Source organism: Sciurus carolinensis, chromosome 11 (assembly GCF_902686445.1).
Source record: "Sciurus carolinensis chromosome 11, mSciCar1.2, whole genome shotgun sequence".
Lineage (NCBI taxonomy): Eukaryota > Metazoa > Chordata > Mammalia > Rodentia > Sciuridae > Sciurus > Sciurus carolinensis.
Genome location: NC_062223.1, coordinates 19244240 through 19261704, shown reverse-complemented (window position 1 = coordinate 19261704; position 17465 = coordinate 19244240). Strand labels below are relative to the sequence as shown.

At 35.5% G+C, this 17465-nt stretch overlaps 2 pseudogenes; one reads left to right on the top strand and one right to left on the bottom strand.

Moving 5' to 3' along the window:
• Window positions 1–2018: 2018 nt before the first annotated feature.
• Window positions 2019–2956, bottom strand: LOC124960641 (olfactory receptor 1052-like; annotated as a pseudogene).
• A 12699-nt stretch (window positions 2957–15655) lies between these two features.
• On the top strand, window positions 15656–16596 carry LOC124959112 (olfactory receptor 8K5-like; annotated as a pseudogene).
• The last annotated feature ends 869 nt before the right edge of the window (window positions 16597–17465 follow it).

Sequence of the window (17465 nt, the reverse complement as noted above, 5' to 3'; positions counted from 1 at the left end):
CACTACTTCCCAATATCACCAAGCTGGAGACGTAAGCCTTTAACACAAAGACCTTGGGAAGCATTCAATACAAAAACTATAGTGAATATATCCATACACACGTGTGTGACTGTGTGTGTGTCCACATGCTACACAGCTTACCTGAGACAATGATCCAAATTCAAACCTCAACATGCTAAATAATATCTTGAAGTCCTATCTTAAATCATCCCTGATCCAGCAAAACAATTGCTTTTACATGAACTATTATAAACATACAATTTTGGAAAACACTAGTGAATGTTCTATTATTTAACCCCTACAAGTATTTACCTATTCTGAGATAGGTCATTGGATCAAACTTGCCTAGGTAGAAAATCTTTTGTGGGGAAAAGGAAACCTTCAAAGCATTGATGATTCGTATCAGTATGACAAATTTGAAATTAGAAAAGACAAATGTGTGGCATATTCTTCCTATAAAATATTTTTGGTATTAAAGGACCAGAGAGCTAAACCAGATGTCTAAGGGAAGGGTGATATGTGTTCCAGTTACACAATATGTTTCAAAAGAAAAACATTCAGCAAGATTAACTGCATACACAATGAAAGGAATGAAAATATAAGGCATTAAGAATAGCTAGCGACGTGCAGTGGCACACGCCTGTAATCCCAGCCCTTTGGGAGACGAGGCCAGAGCATTCCAGGTTAAAGGCTAGCATCAGCATCTTAACAAGGCCCTAAGCAACTTGGAGAGACCCTATCCCCTGTATCAAAATAAAAAATAAAAAGGTCTCAGGATGTGTCTCAGTGGTTAAACTGGATTTATTCTTCGTGCAAAAAAATAAAATAAAAATTAAAAAAATAGCTGAAACCATTGGAAAGAAGTTGGAAGGAAAATAACAACTCCAAAGTATCAAGACATATTAGAGTATTTAATATATTGTAATATTGGTACAGAAGTCAAAAATAAAGTAATGGAAAAGCAGAGATAGCACTGAATCAGAGTAATATTCTATAAATCAGTTTACTTACATTAAATACATTATCAGTATTATTTATTATTAGCATTACAATAGTGAATATGGCTATTCTGTATGGAAGGACAATTTAGAGAATTTTACTTATATCACAGAAATGAAAATCACAATCACTTAATATCAACATATTTCCATGTGCAATAATGTAATCTGCAATAAAGTAGCTGCTTTTGCATGTACATTTTGTAATAGATTTTGTATATTCTTTAGTAGAAAGATAAAAATTGCTTTAGATTTTAAAACTAAGGCTTCCTGCATACTGATTGTGTCTGCATTGCCAAACATGAACAAGAAATTGTAAACTTCTCCAATTCTTTGAAAAAAATTCACTAGTTTTAAGTACCTGAGTTTTTCTATGATATCAGTAGCTAACTGAGGCTCTAAAACACAGACAACAATAGAAAATATGGTTTATTTTAATTTTCAAAATTAAATGTAACATTATTTGTAGCAATTTTAATAATATGTGGTCTTAATTCAATGAGAATTTGTGAAGTTTTCCAATCAAATAACCCATCATTACAGAACTGGAATGTGTAGGCAGACATTAAAGATAGACATTAAATCCATTAAACGATTTGAATTTTTTTAAAAATGTTTGATCTAGAAAGAATATGAAAGAAATTCTTATACAGATGTTTGAAAATGGTAAAAATAAACATTAAAATTTCACAGAATTAAATATCTAAAAGTACATCTACATTAATGAATTTACACAGTTTTCTAAATGTTAAAACACATATGTAGTTATTGAATTGCTTCGTCAATTTAAAGCTCAGTGCCCTAATATCTCAGGAGAGCAGGATTTTAAGTTAATTTTTCTCAAACGAAATTGTGCGCTAGGTCACTTCTACTTTCTAGCTATCTTTCCTCATATGAACAAAAAATATTTAGAGCACAATGAAGTATGGAATCAAAAGATCAAGTGAACATCGTATTCATGGGAGCCTGGGTCAGCGAAACCGGCTGGTAGAATGTCGTGGATTCAAGATTGCTTTGAAATTAACAAGAGCAGTATCTCTTTTCTGTGGCCCTTTTCACAGCATCTTTTACCTCCTTATTCCTGAGACTGTAAATCAATGGGTTTAACATGGGAATGACTAGTGTGTAGAACACAGACACCACCTTCTCTTGATCCACAGAATACTGGGAGCTAGGCTGGATGTAATCAAAACTTAAGGTCCCATAAAATACGGTCACAGCAGTGAGGTGAGAGGCACAGGTGGAGAAGGCTTTCTCTCTGCCTGAGGCTGAGCGGATTTTCAGAATGGCAGTGGCAATGAGTATGTAGGAGATGATCACAATGAAGAAAGTACCCATGGCAATGACTCCAGAGAAGACCAAAAGCAAAAACTCATTCATGGAGGTATCAGAACATGACAGCTTTAACAACGGCGGGATGTCACAGTAGAAGTGGTTCACCACATTGGACCCACAAAAGGACAGTCTGGTCAAGCTTACCGTGTGTGTCGATGAATTAATTATTCCACCTGTACACGACCCAATAACCAGCACTATTCACTTTCTCTTAGACATGGCTGCAGCGTAAAGCAAAGGGTTGACAATGGCTTCATAGCAATCATAGGCCATCACGGAGAGCAAGAAGCCTTCAGTGGTAATGAGCACCCCAAAAATAAGTGTTGCATCATGCAGGCTGAGACGGAGATGGTTTCCTTCATGACGAAGAAGCTGATCAGCAGTTTTGGTGCGATGACTGAAGAATAGCAGGCATCCACTAGTGAAAGGCATCTAAGGAAAAAGTACATAGGTGTGTGGAGCTTTGGGGTGATTTGGATTAAGAAGATCATGCCCAGATTACCCACCATAGTAATTGCATAAATCACCAGGAACAACACAAAAAGCACACCTTTTAGTTCAACACAGTCTGTCAATCCCCAAAGAATAAACTCAGTAACAACTGTAAAATTCTCTTCAGTCATTCCTTTTCTCGAAATCTGAGATGTAAAAGGTAAAGGATTAGAATATATACAGAAGAATCTGGTGCTTTTAAAATGAAACGGAATTATTCACAGACTTGTATCCTTGGATGATTAAATTTTATTTTTGCTGAATATAAATCTCATTTATAATATTGAAAACCTGATTCTATCATCTCTATTTTGTTTTAGTCTTATTTATGATTTAATTCTATGAGAATATACACAAAAAGCATCTTGGCTCTCAAAAATTTCAATTTCTCTCTCACAGATCTGCCTCTATAGGAAGATGATACCTATAAAGGACAATAATTCTGATTAAAAGGTAGTTGCAAATTGACTTGAAATTCTCTTAATCTGCATTTTGAATATAAAAAGAGTCAATGACAAATAGATGTAAAAACAGCTGTACTACTGTTTATATAGTTAATCCAGAAATGTACCATGATAGAATGTGAATTAACAAAGGTTATGAGGCAAGGGGCTTGGCTCCAAAGATGATGGATGGCATGATACTTTTTAAAGACCATAAATGACATGTTTTTCTACATTTCCCTCATGAGTATAACACAGAGAGACTCTCAGTGGAATCATCTAGTCCTGAGCACAAAATTCCCTGTCTTCTTTCAATGCAGCAGTTTTAGAAGACTTCATAGGTTATATGATGTTTGGAATACATACATTTTATGCTATTATTGTCACTTAGTTTTCATTATATAAATGTCTGCTTATATATTATATTATATAAATGTCTGTTATACATTATACATTATATGTCTGTTATACATTATAATGTTATTACATTATATAAATGTCTGTTGTTCCTGTCTATATATATATATATATATATATACATATATATATATATTTCATTAGTTTTATAAACACTTGCATAATCTGTCCACACATATACAATCGATAAAATTTAAATGTTCCAGCCACTGGTCTGGAACAGTTTTTCATGTTATTCCTATAATGATAAATATTTATGACCATTATATTTCTCAATTCAGTTTCTGTGAAAGTTCAGTTATTCAAAACTTTTTATTCAAATGTCTTCTATTGTATAATAATAAATAAGCCCACAGTAGAATACAACTCTCTTCTCTTCTGCCTCTCTACCTCCATCCTTCTCAATCCACCATATTCTATAGTTAAGAGAAGATATAAAGACAATACTATGATTTTGGTTACCCATATCAGTTTTATTAATTAAATTTAACTCATACATTTTAATTAGCAAAACAGTAATTGGTTGGCATTAGCTCATCCTGGAATTAAAATATGTTGGTGTCACTTATCAACTTTATTACTCTGGGATTACATTAACCACTTTTGGTATAATTATATGTACATCACAGTATTTTTTTAAAAAAATAGGAAATGCTACACACAAAGAGCGAAGAGTTTCTTAAGTATGTAATAAGCACTTAAAGTGTAGATAGATTAGGTAGGTAAGCAATATAATGATATATAAAAGCTAGATGGTTTGGGGGGTAGGTAGTGGTATGCATATGTATAAATCATATAGGAAGCATTTAGTCAATCAATTTCCCCAATTTTAAATACATTATTTTATTTGAATTTTTAATTAAATGGAAATGAAAATTGGTGGTTTAAAATTTTCACATTCAATTTCAGCCTATGTGTTTTAATGACTTCCCCTGGACTATTAGTTTATTTACCAAAATACAAGTCCCTTCAACATATGTTAAACCTTGACATTCAAATTGGTCCTATTTGTCTACCATAGCTGATTTGTCCAGTATAATAACCACCTGTGAATATTAAACAGAAACTTAAATTAACTAAAATTACACAAAACCTAATTTCCCATGATTGATAACCCCTGTTCAAGTTATTAGTAAGCATATGTAACTAGTGGCCAGTGTTTCCTGCAGAACCAGTTATAATACATTTTCACCATTGTAGAAAGCCTTGTAAATTAGATAACCTCAACCTTTACCAATTAAATAACATTTTCTCAAGGAAGGTTTATATAAGTAGTTTTCATTTCCAAGCAGAATTAAGTATATGGAGTTTCCCATTAGAATTTTGAAATTAAATTTTATTTCTTATTCTGGTTATGGTTATCCTTAACAAAATTGAAGGTTATATTGGAAACAATTAAATGAGGTGATTTACAATTTAATTTAATTACTTGCAATTTTCTTAATAAACCTACGATTCTATCACATAAAAACTTCTGACTAGCATATCAAATACAACATAATTCAAATAGAGAAATTACTTTTACAAAATAAACTTACCTGAAGAAAAATATTTTAAATGTTCACACTTAAAGGCTTCATGCTTTCTCCATGATTTCTTACTCTTTACTAAAAATTCGTGTCAATTAATAATATGTCCTGCAAAGTTATCAAATATTGTTAAAGTATCTAATGGAAGATAATTCCAGGTACATAATTAAGAGTAAATTTAAGCAATTAATAATAAACACAAGAAACAACAAATAAGTAAAACCTTAAGATATTTTTTTCTAAAGAAGAAGGAATTAGATGTCTCCCTCTGTCAATCTCTGTCTCTCTGTCTCTCTGTCTCTCTGTCTCTCTTTCTCTCTCTGTCTCTCTTTGTGTCTCGGACTCTCTCTCTCCATATATATTTTCAATCTCTAATGGACCTTATCATAGATTGAACATCATAAGATGTAGCAGATGAAACTTTGGGAAACATTCTCTTTCTCAAGGGATTTTGGAATTCCCCATGAGTTATATCTATCCCTACAGTGTATAATTAACTAAAAGGCTTAAAGACTTTAAACAAAAATGAAGCAAAATGGAGGGTTCTCAAATTTAGTAAATATAGAAACAGTTATGGAAAATAATTGAGTCAGTTAGACTTAACCCTAAGGGATAATGACTGACTATGACCAGATTAAGTACAAGCTATGTTTTATGAAGGTGAGGAAGATAGGGAACCTGAACCTACTATTAATAAGGGCTTTTAGAAGCAAGACACAAAATTAAACACACACACACTTGAGTACATGAGCAAATTTATGATTTATGGGTTACCTATTGCCCAACTGAGATGCCAGTCTACTTGTTTAGCTTAGCATGCTGAGTGTTGAAGAATTGCGTCCATCAAACTAATAGTTACATGTGGATAGTATAAAGTAGATACCATATTGCACATTAGAAATTAAGGGGGTATCAAAATGATTGAACATTCATTTAACAACTAGAATTAACACATTCACAAAAACACTTGTATTAAAATATCTAGAAATGTGAATTCAATAAAAAGGAAATAAAGGAAATATGAATGAAAATTAATATTGAAAATATGAGGAAAAGGAGTAACAACCACAAGGAAAATGAGGAGAAGGCTAAACATTAGACCAATAGTGGAAATCAACCTGCAGTTCTGAGGACTGGGATCAACGCTGTAATTGGAATCATGAATTTAACAACTCTGCTGCCAAAAAAAATGGAAAAGTGAGAGAAAATATTTGTAATATGTGTTTTGAGACATTTGATGATTGTCAGCACAGTGCTACTCCATGTTAGAAAAGGAACACGTTTAAAAGATCCTGATAATGGATGGTGGTGGCACACAACACAACAGTCGTGTTGACATGAAAATAAAAAATCAGATACACGCTTGTGGAAGTGCCCAGAGTATATGGAACTGAACGCTTCAGTGGAGTGACCTAGGCTAGGAAGTTTATTAAGAAATGAACATAGGACCTGCTTAAGACTTTGTATGATGCCAAACTGCACTTATTACTATGAAACTCTACAAGTCCAAAGTAACATCAACTTCAGGGAAAGAAAAATTACCAAGAACCTGTATGATGGGAACTACCAAACTCTAGTGAAGAGACTCAATGATGACTAAGTGCATTCAATGAGGACAGAAGAATTGAAAAGAAATGGCCTCAGAGGAGACAGTTAACTAAGCCCCACTCTTGTAGATCTCAACACTAAACCTCAACAGGGTTACTTTTATTGCATGTAAATAATCTCTTTGCTAAACAAGAACAAAAATTATGAGTCTTAATAGCCAAACGTTTATAATGCCCAGCATCTGAATAAATATTTATTTGTATGAGGAAAAAGTAGGAAAATATTATCCATAACTGTAAGAAAAATCAATTACCAGAAAAAAGTCATCATTTTAGAGATGCTGAATTTAGAGTAAAACATTTTGAAACACCTATAGAATCATTGCTAGAGCTTCAGTATAACCATAGACATTGAACAGAGACAAAAATTATAAGAAAGAAACAAAAACTATTAGAGCAGAAGGTGATATTGGCAATAAACATTTCATTGTTCATCTGTTAAGAGTGGATTTGACATTGCAGGGAAAAATAGTGAATTCAAGCACAGGAAAATAGAAACCATCCACACTTTAAGAACAAAGAGAAAAAAGGAATCTTTTAAGAATTTCAAAATTTTACAGCTATATGTAAAATACATTTCAGAAAAAAAAATTAGAATTAACTCAGACTTCAATAAAACACTGTAACCCAAAATATGAAACCACATATTTAGGGGAAATAGTGCAGGGAGGGAAACAGGAAATGAAGTTCCCTCCCTGGGGCCTATTGTTCATAGGCAATCCGGGAGTCATCTTGCGACTGCAGCATCTTGGAACCTATTGAAACTGAAACTCAGATCTGTGCTATTAAAATTGACCTCCCCCCCTTTAAAGGCAGGTACTGGAAACCTTCAGGGACACTATAAATCTACAGAGTAGAAACTGTACTGCCTTAGATCTACATAGGTAGGTGGGAAGACACACAAACAACATGAAAACACATGGGAATAAAGCACTCCAAACAAACCAACATGCTCCAATAATAGAATCCGTTGACGACACAGTAGAAGAAATGTCAGAGAAGTGGTTCAGAATTTACTTTGTAAAATTGCTCCACAACTTAAAGAAGGGTATAAGGAGTGAAATCAGGTGTGTATTTCAGGAGATGAAGATCACTTCAATAAAGAGATAGAGATCCTGAAAAGAAATCTAGAAGAAAACCTTGAAATGAAGGAATCAATAAACCAAACTCAAAATTCAATGGAAAGTATCACCAACAGACAAGACCACTTGGAAGACCAAACCTCAGGCAATGAAGACAAAATATAAAATCTTGAAAATAAAGTTCACCACACAGAGAAAATGATAAATTATGTGCCATTCCTTCACCCAGACACAATGCCTGAACAGCAACTGCTAAAGCCAACTGAGTGGAACTGTGACTACTTCTGGGCTGATAAGAAGGACCCCCAAAGCAATGGCACCATGACTGTGTTTGAACTGATGCTCCAAAATCAACTTAAAGGCAAACAGATGCAGAAAGAAATGTCCAAATTCATCTGAGAGAGGATAAAAATTGAAGAAGAACGTGCTAAGAACTTGGCTAAGTTCTCTCAGAACTCTGTGTCTGTACAGGAGGAAGACTCCCTGTGAGAAGCATGGGCCTACTTGAAGAAAACCCTAGCAGATGAAACAGAAGTTTATCTCAAGTTCACAGTGAGATAGAAAAGTATCTAATGAACTTCTGTGAGAACTTCAAGAAAGACATGAAAAAGTGTGACCACCATATCGCTGACCTCCACAAGCAACTCACCAGTCACTATGGAGAAGGCCTAGAAAACCCTCACAGAGTGGCAGAGAAACCTACAGATGATGACCCAGCAGTTGGAGATCAAGCTGAGCAAAAAGATGGAGGAGAACATCAAGAAGGCAGGGAGAAAGTCCACACGGGCTGGCAATGACTTCATGCCCTGTGTGGACCTATACAATAGGGCTCAGTCCACATGGTTTGAAGAGATGGTGACCACCACTTTGGAGTTGGAGTGGTTGGAAGTAGAGAGGGTGGAGATGATCTGGCAACATCTGTGCCGATACACACAATTGCGGCAAGAGAGGGACATGTTCAACCAAAGCACAGTGGAGCCTGTGGACCAACTACTTCAAAAAGTGGACCTAGACACAGACCGAGAGCTGTGGGTCAGAGAGCACAAAACAGGAAACATCCTATGGCCATGGAGATCTAGACACGCCTGCGTGGCCCTAGGGAAATCCATCCCAGGAGAGGGTTTGGGAGTCCCATGGAAAGGAGGTGGTGGCTCCCATTGGGTGAAGCTGCCCTCCCACTGTCCTGTCCACAGAGGAGAGAGGAGAGAGCTGTTGATTCCAGAAGAGTGAACTGGATGACCCAACTGGGGGATCCAAAATATGTCCAGGCCAAGAAGACAGACCTGCAACCCTGCCCTTATCCCCAAGACTGAAGTCCCCCAGACCCCAAGCCTTGTTGTTCCTCTGAGAATAAACTGAGACTGGAACATTGTGGTCCCTGTTGAGTTCCACAGGGGTAGCTTTCACACACTTGTGCCCTTGTATGCATCAAGATCCATCCTCCAACTGGTCCCTTTATCTCTGGGGCTATAGAAGATCAGGGGAGGGCTATGTCTACCTCCAAGTCAATACCAGAATCAGAATCATGGAAAGAAGGTGACATTAGCTCAGTCTGCACCTAGAATCCTTTAAAGTTCTCTCTCTGTTTTTCTCATTATATACTGGGAGCCAAATTTGGCTTTTCTTGGCCACTTTTCATCCCCATGAGTCTTGGGAAGGTCTATTTTCTGTCTTCCCAGACCAACACTTCCAAAGGAGGTCAGGATGGAATTACCTCATTTAGCAAATTAGCCCCAAGGCAAACTAGCCCCAAATCAGAGCATTGAATCATGGTTCCTATCAAACCAGGTATCATCTCTGATGTCTGTGGAAATCCCAATCCACGCATTTTTCAGCTGCTTTCTCAAGGCAGTCTCCACCTCTACCCTGCCACTCCTGCTCAGTCTTACTAGAGGGAGCTTTCCAAAGCTCTCAGTCAGCAAGACCTCCTTCAGCTGTGTGCATGTTTAAAAGCTTTGAGAGATGGAGATGAACCAGCTCACCTCAGAAACCAGATGGGGATCTGTCTACCATGGTGTCCTGTCCAAAACTGGGCTATGCCGACCACCACTCTCCCGGGCTGCCCACCATGGGTTTAAGGGGGCTGGGTAAGTCCCATATGAGAGACAGGATAGGGCAAGTTTTTGTCATCCCCCATATGGCTCCTCTGCTTATACATGATGGAGTTTGGACTGCTGTCCCTTGTATGGTCACTACAGACACTATCCAGGTGTGTCCTGCCACCTGGGTCTCTAGTTCCTCTGAGCTTTCCAGAGCCATGTGCCAAGCCCTCCCTTGGTGCCAGCACCCCCTGTCCCTCTGTCCACCTTCCCTGGAGAAGTCTGGGCCAAGTGTGACTCGGGAAACATTTCAACACTGCCACTGGGTTCAGCCCATCACTTCCTTTACTAAGCAAATGTGATCTCCAACATCTCAACCTAGAGAATCAGTCTGAGGGGACTGTGATAAAAAAAAATTGGCATAGAGAGGAAGGAACAGATCTAGTCAGAAATTCACACTGTGAGAATTCCGTCTTTCTTCATCTTTCCCATTGATGACTTTGGACTTGACCCTTACATCTCCCATGGGGGCAGAATTCAACCAGCACAATTAACTGATATTTCCCTCAGTTTTACATGCTAATAATGGATGACATTAATCTTGACTCTCTTGCCATCTCTTCCATTGAATCAGAATTGCTTTCTCATAGTTTATATGTCCAATATACTAAAGCAAACCAGAAAAAGAAAGAAAATGCAAAGCAATATATTTAAAAGAGTAGGAATGACCCAAAGTATGATTTTTATCATTCAAATAAAAAATTTAAAAATGAAAAGAAAGATATGACTCCCTGATGATACTGGTGACTATCAAATAATTGATAATAAGCCAAAACATTGCAGAGATAAGGAACAACTTTTGAGGAAAAAATAAGAAATTACCAGAGAGAAATAACAATCAGGCAGATTCTGAAATGTATTTCCCACTAAAGGAATGAGTAATTTTCTCAGTTTTACTACTTATACTTTGAGGGAACATCTAGACTAGACAACTTGAGAGAAATCTCATATAAAATTCAGTCTTTCTGAATTAATGAATGAGAAGCAGAGTTTGTAACAACCACACCACAAGGAAAATTTGGAAAAATCCATAAAATATACCAACAAAGAGAAATACATATTCCGTGTTCAAACCCTAATTTGTTGATGAGAAAACATGTAAGTGTGGGTAAACCCTGCAGCCCAGAGAAGGTTAAATATGAAGGAATATTTATATTGACACTTGCAAGTGAGAATTTGCATTCTGAGTCAAATCATATTAATTTTATCCTAAAGTTAAATAAATAAATGAACCAAAAACAAAAACAAACTAAAAGTTTTTTAGAGTAATACATCAAAATTCAGACTTTTCCACAAAAAGGCTCACATATCCAAGATAGAATCCCTAATTTCTTAACACACAAATGTACAGGACAATTAAATCAAAGCTTTATGTGAGAGCAGAGCCTGGTTCTTTTCTCTCCAGAATCCTATTCTTGGGAGTGTTCCGTGACTCTAGTACCTTGGCATATGGCTTCATTTTCTTCCTGGTTTCTCCTACCTGCCCCATTCCAAGCATCCAAATCCATTTTCTATATGAAGAAGTCTTGGATGGGAGGCCATTTTCTCTTGACACCAGTGATACAACATCTCTGCTATGTAGCACTGAAGGACACTGGAAAAGAGAACTAAATATGAACAGCAAAATGGCTTCTAGAATAAAATTCAAAGACTTAGATTGATCTAGATAACTTATAAATATTCCAAAGATCAATAAAAATAATACCCTTATTTAAAAAATAGGTTAAAGTTTAGAAATTTTAGAAGTACAGACAAATGAATGACCAACAAGTATGTGGAAAAGTGTTCACTTATCACTGTTTCTATGTATACAAATTTTTAATACAGAAATCATAAAGAAAAATGTCTTTGTTACAAAGTAATTAGAGCTGGTGTCCACTAACAGAGGATTTTACTCTTGTTATGGTTATACTGAGCATTATTCAACAATGTTTGTATATACAGTGTATTACATATGTATATAATACAGATCATTGCATTGCAATTGATTTAATGAGGTATGGTATTACAATGATTGCCCAACTTAATATGATCAGCTGCTATTGAACTGTTGACTCATCATGAGTGAATTCAGTGCCATGATATCATGTAGGCCTCCATGGAACTGGATAGATCAGTTTTGCTAGCTTGTTCCTTTGTTTGAGTTTTCCCATACTTTTTCCCACTGGGAAAAAATGTAGGGATTCCTAGTTAATTATCAGACATTTAAAGCATATTTTTAAATCTCTCAGAAGATTTGGGCATAATGATCTGCAAGAATTACATGCTACTTCCTCAGGAAACATCCCAGAGAGGGAGGAAAAACATAAATTCTTCCAACCCAGAGAAAAGGGATGCATAAACTGAGATGATTTTTGATTCTTCCGTAAGGTCAGTGGATAAGAAATGTCTTTGATCTTGATTACATGGGCAATGGTAATTTCTCATAGACCATAGACACTCTTGGAAAGTGACAAATTATTGCTCGAATAAACCACAAAACATTATGATCTTTGTTAACTAGGTTTCCCTGGAGTACTCTGGTGTTTTAGAACACTAAGTCCTATGAATCAAACAGGTGTCCTAGACCTATTTGATCTGTACTAGTATTTGGAAATTGGAAGTGCAAAGTAAGTTAGAAATATTTGAAAAACTGATCACTAATCTCAATTATTAAAATCTATTAATAGATTAAATTAGATCTATCTACTAATTAGATCCATGAAAAGGATTTGCAGGTAAAGTATGGGATGCCCAGTTGCATTTGGATTTCACATAAACAACAAATTGTAACATATAACCTACACAATATTCTTTTTTTGGGGACATTACTAGAGATTGAACTCAGGGGCACTTGACCACTGAGCCACATTCCCAGTCCTATTTTGTATTTTATTTAGAGACATGGTCTCACTGAGTTGCTTAGTGCCTCACTTTTGCTGAGACTGGCTTTGAACTCTTGTTTCTCCTGCCTCAGTCTCCAGAGCCACTGGGATTACAGCCCTGTACCACCTTGCCCAGCCTACATAATCTTTGATGAGGGAAAAATATTGTTTTAGGATAAATATAACTGATGAAATATTTGAAAAGCAATACTTCAAGTATTCTCCAGGAAATAGTTTGCAAATTTCAATGAGTCTTATAAAGTTGTATGCATAGAATTATAGATTTTTAGTTGTTTATATTTTCCTAATGGATTGCTTACCACTGATCACTTGGAGAAAAATCATTACACATGGAAAATACTATAACAATTTCAAGAGTTATAGAGTTGTGCAGGAACCACCAAACTTCACATAATTCCTGATGTTACCATGTCCCAAAGTGAAAATACCACTTATTTTCTTGACAAAAGAATGAGCAGAGTAAGATTCTAGACATTTTCAGAGTGGGAGATAATAGCAGATATATATAGGCAAGAGAATAATTCTTAGTAAAATACTGAAGACTTGAGGGTGGCAGAATTGATAACAGGAGTTCTTAAACCTTTCTCCATCCACTGCATCCCACCTTCGATCTTAATACTCTGACAAGTCTTGCAAGACATTGATTTTTAAATAAAATTGTCTAGGTGTACATTCATATTAGTGGACAAGGACTAGACCTGAAACAACAGTGGAACTCCATGGAGACAACAGCAGACAACTTCATCCTGGAAGAAGGAGTGGACTCAGTTCAGCAATCTCCAGTATCACCCTCCTCTCCAGTTCTCAGTCCTTGAATAAGAAAGGCAAATAGTCACCCAAAGTGAGCAATTCCTAGAACTGCTACAACCGCTGCACTGTGACTCTAGACTGTAGCTGCCTGCACCAGGCTGTGGTTTGGGGCATTGTGGTGAACTCCTAGTAGTTAATACCTGATAGCTGAAAAGGTTAAAGCTGGCATTTCACAACATAATAACTTCTTTCCTGCATTTTATGACTGATTTATTTTTAACGGCAGTCATTCCTCCAATTAAAAATTATGCTAGTCAGGTATGGTGACACAGACCTGTACTCCAAGCCACTCAGGAGCCTGGGGTAGGAAGATTCCAAGTTTGAGCCAGACTCAGCAATTTAGCAAAGCCCTAAGCAATTTAGCAAAACCCTGTCTCAAAATTAAAAAAAAAAGACAAGAAAATCTGGGAAGGTGGCTCAGAGGTTAAGCAACCCTGAGTTCAAACCCTGGTATGTATAAATATATAAATAAATAAATAAATAAATAAATAAATAAATAAATAAATAAATAAAAATGAATAAATGCTTATAGCATTTCAGAGTTTCACTGAGGAAAAAGTAATCATGTCAGCAATCCAAGAGAATTAGGCTAATCATCTGCATTATTTTAATCAGAGTAGTTCTACTATGTTTTACTGACTTTTCACATCAATTTATTAAATGAATGTGGGGTATTATTCTCTGAAATATTTGAAAACCACAGTGGTACACTTTATACAATCTTCATTAGGAAATTCCAGGAAATTTGACATTTAGTAATAACTGTTGAAATAAATGCTCAAGTAGTATAGTGCTTTATGAAATCTACAATGACCACACTATGGTATTAAAGGAAATATGGTATATAGAACTGAAAGCTCAAAGTCCTTGAATAATATAAATCATATATTACTATATTTCTACAATGTTATATTAAAGGAAATAAAGTGTACATTGAATTAAATACTCCAAATCCTAAAATAATATATACCACATATCTTTGCAGGAAGAGATTCAGATCATTTGTTTTTATAAGTTTACACTAATTTGAGGCTTTCCTTTTTAACAATGAAAAAAATCATGTGTGCAATTTAAGAAATGATTGGATTATTTATACAAAGTAGAAAAAGAATTTTAAAATATCAATTATAAATGAACTAATGGTCAAAAAGATCATGAGATATATCAAAACAATTTTATTACTTAAAATCCTGGTACTTTTCAGACAGTGGATAGTAGGCATGTCCTTTGAAGTCACTACTACATCACAATGGAAATAAGTATTCAATGGTAAATGTTATTGACTTTGAACAATATTACTAAAGTCAGTAACCCTCAAATGCAATGCAATTAACACAATCTCCTTAGCTGCACCCCACAAATGCTCTGCCATATTAATTGAAGTTCCATGAAGAAGACATTAGAATTTAGAGAAAGTAGGCTGGACTTGTCATGGATTTCTATGTTACATTCACATTTACAAAGAAATAACATTTTGGAGTGCACTGATAAGTGTTCTCCAGAACATTTGAATTGCATATGAGGAACCCTAATACTAATACCATGCAGTTTATGTTGTATCTTCCTCTTTCTTAAGAATATAAAAATTCCAAAGAACACTCACAAAAGTGAATGTTTAATAAAGAAAAACTGTAAAGTCATTTTCTAAATAAAATAAAATTGAATCTTACTTCATCAAAACCTATATGGTCTTGTTTCAATGAATATGTTCCAAACACTGAAGAATCTGTTGATTGTTTATACAGTATAAAAATATGTGTTCTCATAGGAATTAGAAGGTTCTACTGTTGATTCTTTTTTAAGTGTCAGATATATAAACTATTTTTCTCTTCCATGTTATGATTAAAATTTTCTTACATCCTATAAATGTTATTATTATTTTAGAGGACATTAAAAGAAAGTGGACAAAGCTCTCTCTTTCCTCCCAGGAAAGAGAAGTACAGAGAAAACAGGACTAAATGGGCCAACAAAATATTACAGTGCTGACTGAGTTCATTCTGACTGGAGTCTCAAGGCGGCCTGAGCTGCAGCTTCCTCTCTTTGGGGTCTTCCTCATCATCTACACAGTCACAGTGGTGGGCAACCTGGGCATGATCATTCTGACCAAGCAGGACTCCCACCTGCACACGCCTATGTATTTTTTATCAGACATCTGGCTTTCATTGACCTTGGCAATTCCACTGTCATTTGTCCCAAGATGCTGGTAAATTTTGTTGTGGATCAAAGTACCATTTCTTATAATGCATGTGCTACACAGTTGGCATTCTTCCTTGTGTTCATTATCAGTGAGTTTTTCATTTTGTCTGCTATGACCTATGACCACTATGTGGCCATCTGCAACCCTCTGCTCTACAATGTTACCATGTCTCAGAGACTCTGTCATGTGCTGGTGGCCATTCCATACCTCTACAGCAGCTTTCAGGCTCTCTTGTTCACTATTAAGATATTTACATTGAACTTCTGTGGCTCTAATGTCATCAGTCATTTCTACTGTGATGATGTTCCTTTGTTACCTATGCTCTGCTCAGATGCACAGGAAATACAATTGTTGAGCATACTATTTTCAGCATTTAACTTGATCTCCCCCCTCCTAGTTGTCTTAGCATCCTATATTCTGATTCTGCTTGCTATATGTAGAATGCATTCTGCAGAAAGCAGGAAAAAGGCTTTCTCCACATGTGGGTCTCATCTGAAAGTGGTGGTGGTGTTCTATGGGTCTCTCTTTTTTATGTATTTGCATCCTAAGTTCACTCACTCCTTTGAGACTGACAAAATAGCCTCTGTGTTTTACACTTTAGTGATCCCCATGCTTAATCCCTTGATATACAGCTTAAGGAACAAAGAGGTAAAAAATGCCTTCCACAGGGTCTTTAATAATCAATGCAAGCATTGTGTTTAATATTCATTATAGAAGCATGTTAAACTAAACTGAGAAAGAAAATGTTTTTAAAATTGTTTCTTTATTTTATGCATTTAAGATCTACAACAAGATTTTGATATATTTATCCATAATGAAGTGATCATCTCATATAGTTGAAATAGCTCCACTTCTGATTTTATTTGACTTTTTTTGTTAGTCTAGCTAAGGATGTGTCAATTTTGTTTACTTTCTTAAAAATTCATCTCTGAATTTTATTGATTTAACTTAAACTTTTAAAAATATTTTGTGTCCTATGATATCATCTAATGTGGAGACCGTTCCCTGTGCACTAGAGAAGAATATGGATGCAAAATTCTCTACATGACTGTTAGTACTATTTGGTCTAAATTATAAGCTCAAAAATGAGTTCAAAAGGACACATTATAATCAGACAACCAGAAACAGAAGAGCAGACTACAGTAACACAGCCACATAGATATTTATACCAGCACAATTAATAATAGTCAAGATATAGTGCAAACCTAGGTGCCCTTCAACAGATGAATGGATAAAGAAAATGTGGAAAATATACACCAAGGAATAGAACACAGTCATACAGAAGAATGACCTTAAGATATCTTCTGGTAAATGAATGGAACTTAGATTATCATGCTAAGAGAAAGAATTCAATTCCAAAATTGGAATTGTTAGAATGTTTCTCTGACATGTGGAAGCTAATTCAAAATAAGCTCTGGGACAGATTTTTTAAAAAGTGAAAGAGAGAGAAAAAAGCGGGGGGGAGTGAGAAATTTTATCAAAGTAGAGGAAATATCAAAAGAGTAGATGAAGGGGATTGAGAAGGAAAAACAGGTACGGGAAAAGAGAAGAGCAGGAGAATGAATCTGACT